We start from the raw sequence: 14464 nt of genomic DNA, 5'->3' as shown, positions 1-14464 counted from the left end.
CAGTGAATGAACAATATTTGAATGTGTCCAATCTCAATTTTTCATCAAAATTAGATTATTTTTTAAAATAGGATTCTGAAATCTAGTCCGCTGTCTATGTGCAGTTGCTTTTCCATTTGTTCTTTATATTCTCTTATACTTATTATCTTTCATATAAGGCCTTACAGGTAGAAATGTCATAGTGTGACTTTCTTCTGCTTGCTGAGATTTTAATCTTTACTTTAACTTTCCAACCAATTTCTGTCCTCAGAAACTGAATTGCAAAGATTTTTTTTTAGTGTTATCAAGTTTCTGGGCAGCTTCAGTTTAAAAGATCTCTCTACATAGAACTTGCAATGAAATTAGAATTTTTGACCTAATTATTTTTTTACCCATTTAGAGAATCACAGCTTATAACATGTAGTTTCAAAAGTTTGTTGTGGTATTTAAATGTACTGAACTCATATTTGTTGTATTTGCTCAATCAGCAATTCACCAATAAAGGTTATATTGTATTTGTTAATTTCTTTATGATATGACTTGAAAACCATATCCCTTATCATTTTTTGAGTATCTAGGCCAAGTTTTCTAATGTAATAAACATTGTTGTTTGTACAACAAACTTACATGAAATTCAACTTAGTCAAAATCATCCTTATAGAAACTAATGCAGCTCTGAGACATTTCGCATGTAAAATATTTTACACAAAAATAGTGGATGTACTAAATTCTATTCTTCAGTTAAGAATTTAGTTTTCAACTTAGTCCTAAAGTTTATTTAATGCTTTGCTCACACTTATAAATCTCTATTACTTCTTAAATGGATTTTTATTCCCTATTTTTATACCGTAGACAAAATTTTATGACAATGGTATATGTTTATGTGATAACGTAATTTATTTTTAAACCAATACTAATATTTTCATGCAAAAATAACTAATATATTTTACTAACAGAAGGATATTTATCTAGAAACACATATAGCATGTGTTTATTTTGGACTATGGTTAAATGAAAATAGAAAAGCTATATGTGAATGAAATAGATTTTCATAAGGGTTTAGCTGATTGTAATTCAGTGAGAATATGCTTATACATTGAAGTAAACAAATTATTAGGAAAACATTAAAGACTTCATGTGAATATTATTTTGATAATTTTCTACAATTAGTAAAATGACAATGTAAAATTTTAAAAGTGTATTAATTGTTTATTTTAATTTTCTCTTCGGTGCAATAACCTGCAAATTACAAGATATTATTTGGTAATGATTTGCACATGAGGCAGATGGTTTTATTTGTATTGTTATAAAATATGTTGTTGCTTCTATTTAATATTTTCTACTATTAAAACATTATATTCAGCAGAATAAAAGTGAAATAGCGTATTTTTTGTCAAGGTAAATTGATATAGATTAGGAAGTAAATAGCATAAAGAACTGACAGTTGCTGGGGCCTTACGATTCATCCGTAGACCGCAAGCGCAGCGTGGGACATCCACTGTCAATCTTATTAAGATCGTTGAAAGATGACGTAGACCACTTTTAATCTTTTGGAATTCTATGGAGGAGGATGGAGGCTTATGTCCACCAACAGACGTTCTTTGGTTGAAATGATGATGAGCTGACCCATAAGCCATAAATCGTTTTCATTTAAATATTCATATATAAATTAAAATATCTATTGTTCTGAATGTGCCTAATCTAGTATTGCTTGTTCGGAAAAATTTCATCTTCTCAGTTTTCCTGAAATGGTTATTTTTTAATAATAAAATTGTAGTATTATTAACTATGGCCCTGGTTTTAGGCAGTACTAACCATTTACTAATTTCTGCTTTTTTTATTTTTAATATGTATTGACATTACAACTGCATACTATTTTACTTTTAACATTACAGTTATTGACTGTAGTTAAAATAGCAAACTAAGCTAACCGTGTTTTGGTCAATGATGTCATTGAACTAACTCAATGTTAATTACATATTTGTGTCATAACTGTTTGCTGTAAGTGTGAACTTGATGTCTGTTTTTAAAGACTACCTGCGTATTTGTCACGCTGCTGTTAATTCTCGCACAAATAATGATTAACCCAATAAATTAGGTATTGAATCGCAGACTTTACATAAATGGATTTTGTTTTTTCCTCGAATCCATTTGTGGCATAAGTACCTATTACCGCGTTATGTAAATTGAGCTTGAATTACCGATGTATTGAGTTTTCGTATTCCAAATCTAAATATTTATAACTAAAATATAAAGAACTAATATTTTAATAGTGCTACCGAAACCGCTGTACCGCGCCATAGGTATTCGCTCAGCGAGACGGGAGGAGGCTCGGTCGCTCCTTTTCGTCAGTCCACCGTTAACACTCATGGCGGCAGCGCTCATGATTTTTTTTACACGGTTCCCACATCGCCAGGTTTTTCTAAGGCATGGTACAGCTGTTTTGGTAGTAGAATTCTGAAAATTGACTTCCTTCAGAATTTAATAAGAAACAACCAGAGCACATAATTGTTATAAAGAGGGGAAACATTGAGTTTAATTAATATGTGAATGCACGGTTCTTTGCGTATCGCGGCACGAAAATATATTCCAAACCATCTTAACCCCTTCTGTTAATAATTTACTATTTAAATTTAAATTTGTTTTGACAATGCTGTAAACGGTTGTAAGTAGAGATTGTTTGAAAGTAAAATGTTTTACAAAAATAAATCCAATCACCGCAACTATTTTTATGTACTGTTACCGCTTCAATTTGCGTCATAATTACTTGCTACAACTTGAAGGTTAAGCATATTTTATATTAACATTTTGAACATTTTGTTTGCACAAGTTAAAGCTTTTTAAATATTTAATTGATGCTTATATATATTTGAAGCAGATATCGAAAATGGCGTGTAGTTTCTGAGTTGATCCATTAGATAATTAATTAAAAGACCAATTTTACGTATTTTTAAAATTACAATATATACTCTGATGTTCTTTCTGCCACTGTGACTACAACTCGATCTTTTTTTCACACCTACATGTGTACGTGATTCCAAAACGGGCTACTAGAAGCACATTATAGGACTTAGGTTTTTGATTCCAAATAACCAAGGAATTTGTTCCTCAAGAAATAAAATCAGATCCTATTGCTGCATAGTATTTCATTTAATACCTTTGTTTGCCATAGGACTATCTCTAACAACCAAACGCTATGTGCAGCGTGTTTACATGTGACAAAATTTCATACTGGACAGATTTGTCATACTGTATTATCATAATTATTACTACATCCAAATTAGATGGTAAATATGTCAGATACTAACTTTTTTAATTTAAATTACCGGAGTTAGCCATTTATATTGCTCTATTGGCGTTTTGACGTTGATTTATGGGACAACGTACAGGATATAACAACTATAGTGAAAGGCTGGGCAACCTCCGGTATATGTTCTTTGTACGGCTATTATTTAAAGAGGTCTTAGTCGAGAAATAATTCAAATAAACTTATTAAACAAAATTATATTCAAATGTCTTACGAAAAGGAATCACTAACTCGTCAAAAATTAAATTGTATCTATGTTATGGTGTGTCCTTAACGTTGGAATATCTTTAAGGTACGCAAAATAGCACATGGTCACATAGTTGCGGAAGTTGCCCGTTTACTTATGACAAGATAATAAAATACCGTTGCATTCAATATTCAATTAATTTTATGATTTCTCAAAGCAAACTTATTCCAGGAACATAGTACGATAAGGTATAAATTGTTTACATCTGCAGGTTTTCATTATTTAAATTCGAATCTTTAGTCTTGTCAATATATTAATATATGTATATCAAGGAAATAAAAACTATATGTCACCAACTTGTAATTCATATAAATACTTCGAGTACTGTTCGAAAGGAGATAGACCTTGTGGTTTTTAAATTGTCCATGTCTAATGACCGCTTTTAACCCTATTGCCAATTATATAGAAATATGTCAAAAGCCTATAATTTTTTTACGATGTAAAATTGGGTAATAGTAGAAATTTTTATTTGTGTATTATTTATTAGCGATCACCCTGATAAACAGTTTCTCTCCTTTATTTTTAGGTTACGAATAAATTCAGTTACCAACAAAGGGAAGCAAAATGATAAATTATCATTGCATTCTAGCTAATGCCTCTCTGTGTGATCTTACACTGTCAGAGAGTGTGTTTTTATAACTTAAATAATTGGTTTTAATGCCGGGTATTTATACGCTTATGATGCAATGTTGAGTAGGGCCTATGTTATGAGAGATAGGCGAATTCAAATACGCGGTAAATCAATTCGATGAATAATGCATGGCTCCGAGTCTCCAGACTGTGCTCTAGAACTTTGGGTTACTGTAATGGTTAAACCAAGTGCCCATAGCGCTTTATTACCACAAATCCAATAAAATATATAATACAAAAAGAACATAAATTATTGTCTTTCTTAGCGGCATTGATAAAACTGTAATATGGGAAAAAAATGTGTGGATGATGAATTTTAACCATTGGACTTATTTGGAAGAGAAGACTGTCCCAAAAGTTTGGTATTGTAAGAGCATCTATTGGTACAAAAGTTTTTTTTTTAAATTATTATCTTATAAATCGGTCTTCAAAGTTGATGCTGGTAATTTTAGGCAATTTTATTTTTTATTTATTCTGCAAGAGTAATTTCATAAGTCATCACTCTTATATAATAAATCTCCCTAATTACTACGAATGTGGTTTACACGTGTGATATGCTATGTTAATCATTGACTTACATAAATTTAAGTAGAAAGATATTTTAATTGAATTATATGATTGAATGTCAGTGTGTTGCCATAACGGAAATATTTTAAACGTATGTACTGGATTCGTTCACTGGCAACTCTCGCATTAGTCAGTGTTGCCAAATATTATTATTTTTTTGTTTGCCTTCGTACTTGTAAGCTAATAATTAATTTATTTTATAATATTTTTATGTTCTGTAATATACTCTGTTTTTATAGTTTTTTGTATAAGGATTCGTGACCTTGGCTTTGCTGTAATAATTCATGATGTTTATTATAATGAAATAAAGAAATCTTAATTTAGTAAAATTGAAGATTATTTTCAGTATTTGGCACAAATAATTCGCGACCAAGTTACATTTGATTTTGTACATTTTAGATATATTTGTCAGGATTATAACTTATTGACTTGAGTCAGGATATATAATTTTATTATTTATTGATGTTCTAGTAGCTTTAGTTCAACTTATTTTAATCACTGTCATATAACTTGTGGATTTGCAATCCAATACGTTTTGAATTGAAAATGTGGAATGTTCTAGTAAAATCATCGACTTTCGTATGTTATGGTTTAAAAGTATAGTATATAGTTTATGACTTTGATCGAAATCGGGTTAAATTATTTTGTAAATATTGTGTGTCTAAATGTTGTTTTTTTATTATAATCTATGCGCAAAAATATATATTTATGGTATAATCGTTTGTTTTTTTTTTGGTTATATAATAATGTTTTATTTTGTGTATTGTGATGTTGTTACTATATGGTTCAATACATCTTAAATATCCAATCCTATCTTTTGGTTTGTCTGTTACTGTGTTTGTTCGTCTTGAATATTAAAATTGTTTCGATAATTTTAAATTATAACCGAAATTTATTAACCTAGTCCATCTCATAGTATGGCGAAAGTGAAATATTGTGCTGTTAAATTGCAACATTTAGAATTTGAATTATTTACAGTGAAATTAAATTTATAATATAATTTCTATATATCAGGGCCGGTTGAATGCGGCCTTCTTTAGTTCAAAGTTGACAGATGACCTTGTCAGCATCTTCCGACTAATCTAAATCTTGCAGACGGATGTTCTACGTTGCGCTTTCCAGTCTGTGGTCTACGCTGTAGAAGTTTGAGGTCACAGCGGTTATTTATTCTGCATTAATAAACTTATGTTTTGTGTACATACTTCAGACTGAGTACACATGATAATATTAACATATTAAACTGGAGTTCGGTGTTCTCGGGCAACCTTTAATAGGAGTGCTTAATATGTTTCGAGTGGCAAGTCAAGCCAAGGTCCCATCTTGGGCGCCATTTAGACTAGTCACTTTAAGAAGCTTATCTATGAAGCCTTCGAGCTTCGTAAAGAGGTAAACGCCTTCAAATATCTGATACCTCAAATGGGTAAATAGTAAACGATTAAAACAAATAAGTTTTGTTGACAAGTTTATTTGAAAAAGATTATTAAACATATTTTTAAAATTTATTTAAAGCAATATATCAGGTGGACAATTGACACATGCTGCCTTTTTTGACCTGTAAATTAATATTATTGTAAAGATATTGAAAACAATTTTTAATAAATTATTCCGTACGTCAAATATCATTTTTTAATTGGTCATGTTTTGTATTACATAACATACCTTCATACCTTTATATTATATATAAGTAAAATATGTACATGTATTAAATCTTATATTTAAGGAAAGTTTTAATGTGCAAAGATTAAATATTTGTGCGATTTGAATTATTTGTAAATAGACTTCGTGTTAACTATTTTTGGTAAAACAAAATGGAGTTAAAAATAGGATTTTTTTTTCTCATAGATAACTTAATTTTAGGTTATTTTTTATTTTACGATAACAATATTATGTAAATATTAAATTACGTAATGAATTGAGAAGTATTAAATTTTAGGTATAGTCGAAACAGGAACACCAAAACTATAGTAATCATAGTGTATATTTGTATAAGTATAAATTAAATGTCGTTTAGAAATTAATAAGTGTTTGGCTGGTATTACAAAGTGGTCGGTTAGTTGTCAACTGCTATATGATTAAGTCGACAATATTTAACATGTCTATTTTTCCCTTACATTTTTTTATAAAATACGACGTATTTACCTACGTAGCATTATACATTTAATTAAAAAGCGCTACAAAAATACATTTTATCAATTTTATATACATTTAAAAAGAATTGTAGACAACATTTTGTGTACTCAATGAACGTAATAAACGCATTATACATTATAATTAATTGAAATTTATTTTTTGTTTGTTACCATATACTTTAAAATATATGGTAACCTTTGATAGATTATTATGTATGAGATTCATTTGAATTCAATTAAAAATAGTGGTTTATATATTCATTATAATATATGCGACCGTTATATGTGACGACTTTAAGGAAATTTTATATTTGTTTATTTGCATAAACCATCTATTGTATCCATACAACATTTAATTGATTTATATGTATAATTTAAGCTTGAAAAATCGTGCGGTGTGTTCATTCTCCCAGATCAGAGGCTCTTATGCTTTAGTTCCATAAGCATCTTTTTTTTGCAACTACAAGTACCTTTTAAATATATACATTACATATAAGTGAAAAAAAATTAGGTTACTGTTTATACCATTTTATTAACTAAATTTTTAGTGACATTTTAAAAACTTTGAAATTAGATAATTTGTAATTTTCCAACTCTTCCTATTGATTGCAGGCCTATGCAATAGAGTACAATCATAATTAAAATTGAAAAGATTTTTGCCATCACAAACGCAAGGACTTACTATCGTTATAAAATCACTTCATGCCGAATGGTTTCGTACAATTTGGTTTTGTTGCGTTCATATAGCAATCTAAATAAATATAAACTCAATAAATCATCGATCTAAATAATATAAAATTATAAGACAATTATTATGCGTAGACAATTTTAATTAATCGTCACTTTAATGACGTTTATTTAAATTTAATCGTATCCTATTACATTAGGCAAACAATTGGAAAATTTAAAACAAGAATTTGAATATTTTATAAAAACAGTTTAAGGTGATGTAATGCGAGCTGTAGCCCTGTGGTAGAGGACAGACTTGCGATCACAGGTCGCGGGTTCGATACCTGGGATACAGTTTTACATAATTACCACTTTGTGCATTAATTATATAGGATTGCCATTACTCACTTCAATTGTTATATAGGATGAGCAGCAGGGTGCTTTGCGTACCTTAATACCACTGCTATTGCCATCAATCCTTGTCTATGCCAATGCCACGACGCCATTATGTAATATCACCCTATAGAAATCATTGGGAGAATCCTATGCCTTGCAGTGGGCGTATATTGGCTGAAGCGAAGTTGTAATGCTATCACTAATGAATTTATTGAATAAAACACTGACAATGGAAATATACTAGTGTAATTACATTTTAGACAATGGACACAAACTGTACTGTGATGTGTTGTTAAGGTTCTTGGTAAGCGGGGCGGAGTTGAACTGGCAACTGCCTGGTACGGGGGATTTCTTAACGACTGCCTGACAACCACTACTGGACTTATGTTAACCTAAATAATAGCACCTCCACACAGTTTATAGATAATATTTGTGCACATCGAACACGTTTACTAAGTAAACGTGTTCGATGTGAAAAGGCCTTTATAATATTCAAATTTGTTTTTTATGTAATACCCTTGACTGTATTGATTCACGTTGTATTTTATAAGCAACTGTAAGGGACTTGTATTATTGTAATATTATTGAAAAGATAGTCTGCGATTAACTATAATGCGAAAAGAGTGCATATATATATATATATATATATATATATATATATCTATCTGTGTATATTAGTAACAATAATTCGTGAATCGTGTTGTATGGATCTTATATTGTGAATTTCTATTCCTTTGTATATCTGTATGTTCTATTCAAAATAAAAATCGATGCGATGAGATTTATTGCTTTGTGTTTTATTGATGTCGCCTGTCTAATCTGATCTCTCGATAATTAGTTATAAATCTACTTCGACCCTCTTGGTCTGAGCTGTAAAACTTGGTTTACAAGAGACTACGTTTTTGTATAATTTCAGTGAAAATAGCTTTTAGCCGGAAGCGGCTGGCGTCTTCTCAATGGAATTATTTTTGAATGTTAATAGCGCTTATTTATGGTGGTCACAATAGGGTTGACATGTCCAAACATGGATAAGATCTTAACCTAAAATTAAACGTAAAACATAGAGTTATAGTATGTGACGGAAAACTGCCTGAGATATTTTAGATAAAATATGTTATTGAATATGATTAAGCATTTATTTTTAAATCAATAATACTACAATGAATTATTCTTTAAAGATTGTTTGCTTTATCTTATCGAACCGCACAAATCCTGTCGCTTGGCACCGTAAATATATCGTTAAATTATGGTGCCAATTAAAAGAATTTTTCTTACTGGAAAACCACCATACTATACATTAAAATTAGCAATTAGTATTGTAATTTGTAATATTTTCAAGTAAATACTATAATAATTATAGGCGAGCGTTGAGATAACATGAACAAAGGCTATTTCTACATCAGAGTCTCTGTGTTTGGCACTAATCGGTGTAACCTAACTCTTGAAGATGCCCCGTGGAGGGGTGAAACACGTGTTGAGTGATTTAACGGTGGCAGTTGTGTAATTCGCATTGTTTGCCGCGTGCGCATTTATCAGCGGGCTAGCGGGCGGTGAACTTTGTTGCACGACTACCACTGCATGTGCGGAAGTGGCTAAATATTGGTCCTTTTCTTACTGAATAAAGGCTGTTACGAGGTGATAAAGCTAACGCATCTTAATACTATTACATTTTTATGCAAAATGATTTTTACGTTAGAATAAAATTGATAACACTGCAATGAAATTCAGATTTTTTAAATAAATGAACAATAAAGATTTATTTTTCCTAAATAAGACAGCATGTAAAGCTACTTTGCTAAACTATTCCAGGATTGTTTAAAGTCATTTACTTTCGTGTAATTAACCGTAACCCTAGAACGCCATGTTTTTGAGTGGTGCCCACAAGTGCAAGACCTTTTTAGCACACTGCAATGGATCTGATCATTTAGTCGCCGAGAAATCCACGAGATATTTAAGAGAAGACGGCTTGACCTTGTTTAATTCCTTCGTCCTTCCTCTCACAGATGTTAGCAGGTGACTATAGCATGCATGGAAGTACGTCGCACCACCTGAGGTAAGAACGGTACGACGAGAGAGGGTGCTATACGAAACGTACACGAGATATCTGACAACAGACGGCTTGACATTTTTCATTTGTCTAGTGCCAGCGTCGTCCTAAGTTAAGTTCGTCGTGTATATACATGTATATATAAAAATACTGCAATAACGTGTTATAGAAACATGATGTAAAACGACGTGAGATAATTAACAAGTCATATTAAAACCCTTTTACCTTTTTATTATCATATATCATGTAATTATAACACTAACATTATATGTCATTTTAATTTATATGTTAAAGCCGCATTCGAAAATTCCAGTTTGTATAATTAATTCTTAAAAACGAAATATATGATGCAAGAAGAGTCTCCCAGCTCTTCTTTGCTAACTCCACCAACCCTCCACTAACCCAGCTTTCTCTGTTATGTTGGGTAGGTTACCCGAGTAGGAAAATTATATATAGGAAAATATTATATTAGGAATTTTTTTGGTTGGGGGAGGAGAATCTTCTAGATGTTCAAGTTATCCTGCTTCTGGAGACGACAGAGTTTAGCGGGATTCCTACCAACTTAAACTCCTTGGGTGGTCGTCCTCTATGCGGTGTGATGATCTCCGGTACTACAAACCTTTTTGGAGGGACCAGCTGTCCCCTACATGGCGCGCTAAGAACGGATTACAAATTTCATTTGCTGTCAGGGATCGAGGAAAGGAACTTCGCATCACTTGTGGACAACGAAGAGAGTCGCGTGACATATTTAGCGAACTGGAAAAGGATCATATGAGAGACTCTAAAAAGGAACAAGTAGGCAAAAAAACAAAAGTTAAGATAAATACATAAATCCGTAATAAATGTAGCATGGAAATAGGAAAGTAAAAGTCATATTATAAAGGAATGTAAATGTAAGTATAAAGAACAAAATCAAACATGTAGTATTCTATTGGGAAGGCGACGAAAGAGAGGTCATGAATAAAAGTATTAGGTAAAAAGAAAAGGAATGACTAAATTTGTGAAAAATAGGTGAATAAATAAATGACATTAAAAAGAAAAAAAGACGAGAATACAAATAATGAAATTTGTGAAAAAAAAGTATTTTGTAAAAATAGTCCCCGTGTACCCAAGATAGGAGAAGTGCGAGAGGTATCTTAGACGGGGCAATAAAAACACTTTTGGAGGTATAAGTACACCTCCTTCAAAGATCATAACGATAATGAAACAATAAACTGATAATGCGCAGCTTGCATCCAGCTACCTTGGCTACGTTGTCGTTCCAAATAGTGGGAAGGCCTAACCGCGCCGTCTGCTTCGAGAACCATTCGGCACAATGCTCCGTCAATTCTACATAGACACACAGATTAAATCATAGGTATTTAGTTATTATAGTAGTAACGAACATTAGCAGCAAGATGCAATGATAAACGACAGCAAGCGAGCCTTGTATTCATTAACACATGCGAACGAGTATCCGAATGAACATTTTATGTTAAAAGGTCAAGCCGCTCCGTTACACACCGTTATATGTACTAGTGTTTGAGTGCCTGTGTTAATCAAGGTCATGTATCCATAGAACCTTCTTCATCAACAAGATACCTTAAATATTTAAGCTTTAAGTAAATTGATTACTGACTATATATCAATTGTTATAAAACATTATCAGCGGAGATTATCTTGGCAACAATAAACATTGTGATATGTCTGGGTAAGTACGAACAATAAAATATTGCTTATATTTTATTGATATATTCAGAAGGTATAGTCCAGAATAATTTGGTAAATGCTATGCAATTGTGAAAGCACTTTTGCTATTAGTTAATGTATGGTAAACTCCATCCAAAATTCAAAGGTTCCAGAAATAAAATAATTCTTCTTCTGATTCTTTTCAGCAAATGGACGCACATTACAGGACATAGACTCCCTCCAAAAATATCCGACTTTCCGCGAACTTAATGTCGACGGTCCACTTAGTGGCCACACGAGAATCTTTCCGCCTCAACTTTAAACTTAATTATTGTTTACTATTTGTCCCTGAAGACTGTACTACCACAAGTTATAAACATTTCATATTTCAAAACAAAAAATAAATTAATATGACATATTTTAGGGTTATCACTTTACGCAGGAAGATTGAAAATAGTTGTTACACCCATAACGAAATACCCTATATAAGATTTCTGTAAATCTTAACAATCAAGCCAGCGATTTTGAATTCTCCTTCTGCGATGATAGAAAAGGAAAATATATTCTTTCGAGTGCCAACTTTGTTAACGAGCTGGTCTGGGAAGATGCCGTTGTCTTCTAGGACAGTTTTGTAAGGGTTAAATGTTCCCTGATTATTATTGTTTATTGTCGTTGACTGGATTTTGGCGTTAGCATTAAAATATGAAAAAGGAAAGATGATGACAACTCAGAAAAGTTTTGATCACCAACAATGTGGGTGGACAGCGATCACGGGGCCGCAGCCCTGTGCGCTGGTCCCACCATCGATGACCGGCACAGACAACATATTACGTCACAAACGTCATGATCTCAGTAATAAGGGATACGATGCGAGGAGATATTAACCTGCCTGTAAAAACTTATTGTAGTTCTGGTGTTATTTATAAAGCTTTTTTGTTAAGTTATAAGCTCTCCGTGTTAATAAATAAACCAGTGGTCTGCGAGAGTCAAAATATGGACCACAAATTATATATAATTAAATTATATTTTTCTGTCTAACTTTGCCGAACGGAGAAACGATTTTTGGACGGGAATTTTTGGGTGACCCTTTTTGCAGACACGACTGTCATTTTAAAATTTTGCATCATGCAACTGTTATTTATTTCCACAAAATAGAAAAAAAATTACGTGGAATATGGCTCCAAGAAGCCGAAGAAATCAGGCGTACATTAATAAGATTATTATGAAAACTAAGTTATTAATAAGTTAATACCTAGTTAACGCATTTTAAAAACTGTTAGTGTATTGTTCACTTATAATTTACCTATTTGTTTTTCTTCCAAAAATTTTATAAGTTCTATTAAAATAATATTATTAATGTATAATATAACATACTCTCAAATGTTTATTTAAAGTTTATTTTATAAGATAATGTTCGCATATCAAACAGTTTAAACAGTTTTATTTTGACACGCATATAGTTACGGTCCATATACCAAAGATACTTTTTTTTTAATTTTTGCTATCTGTTTGTTTGTTCCGGCCAATATTTGAAATGACAGGTAGCTTATGTAATAAGGAGTAACTGCTACTTTTAATTTAGGAAAGTTCCTAAACAAATTAAAAACTTGATAAAAAATTCTCTTTTGTTTAATTCCATTTCCATCCACACATTCCGTTCCTTTCCTTCTTTCCTTTTTAATCTGCTTATCTTCAAGAACATTTCCACTTCATGAGTATCACTCACGTTCGGTGTTTACAATCGCCAAATAAGCTATAATTAGAAGATATATGACAAATCATTTACTATTTAGGCTGCGCATTTGTGAGTCGAGTTATCTGTGTCGCTAACAAAAAATAAAACTGCTAGTTTTCACAACAGTGTGACATGTAGAAATAAATACTTCTGATTATCACAGGATAGGATATACATTATAATAATTAAAATAAACTACATAATTAATATCAAATTAATTATGTACTTTTTGTAGTATGTTAATGTATGTAGATTATACGTTTATAAATATAGATCATTTTAGCACCTATTCTTGTTGATGGCCAGCTATAAATTAAACAAGTCCATCCAATGGATATTGAAATTCATAAGGGAAGGCCTTTGTTCAGCTGTGAACGTCTGGCTGCTGAATTAATATTAATGAGCTTATTTTAGTTAAGATCTTACGATAATAGCTATGGTAATTTTAAACTAAGTATGATAGCGAATTTAGAAGATCTGCATCGGATGATCGTACGTCTAGTCCTCGACTTAGCAAACACACTATTTGCAACTTACACACGTGAACATGACGAAATCGGCATAAAACTAGATTAAAAATAAAAAATATTTTATCTACAAAACTGATGGATCCAGATAGATTATCGCCTTCTAGTGGTCTCTAGTCTTTATTAACAACTTTTATTCAATTTATATTAACAGACTAAGTTAATGAAGCGCTTATGTATTTAGCTTAATGCTTAGTTATAGTAAAATAAAATATGTATTACATATATATTTCCGCCATAACACAAGATTCAACACACAAGATTACCATTGTCTAATATTTACACGCGTAAGTTATTTTTGTGTCTCATTTACATTAGCAATAAATAATAAATATAATATTTTATAATGTATTTATTATAAGTATGATTAAGTATGAGCAATGAAGATATTTAATATATTATTATATCTTCATAGGTCAAAGATATTTATTAAAATTTTGTTAAACTCAAAACTTTTTTATAGGAATCATAATTTAAGGCCAGTAACATAAGTACAATGACATTTAAAACGCACAGAAACATAATTGACATAAAAAACTATTTTTTTAACCTTTGTCACATAG

This window comes from Battus philenor, unplaced genomic scaffold (assembly GCF_028537555.1).
Source record: "Battus philenor isolate CCGP_79_NKW_IND1 unplaced genomic scaffold, ilBatPhil1.0.hap1 SCAF_20, whole genome shotgun sequence".
Lineage (NCBI taxonomy): Eukaryota > Metazoa > Arthropoda > Insecta > Lepidoptera > Papilionidae > Battus > Battus philenor.
This window is presented reverse-complemented; position numbering follows the sequence as displayed.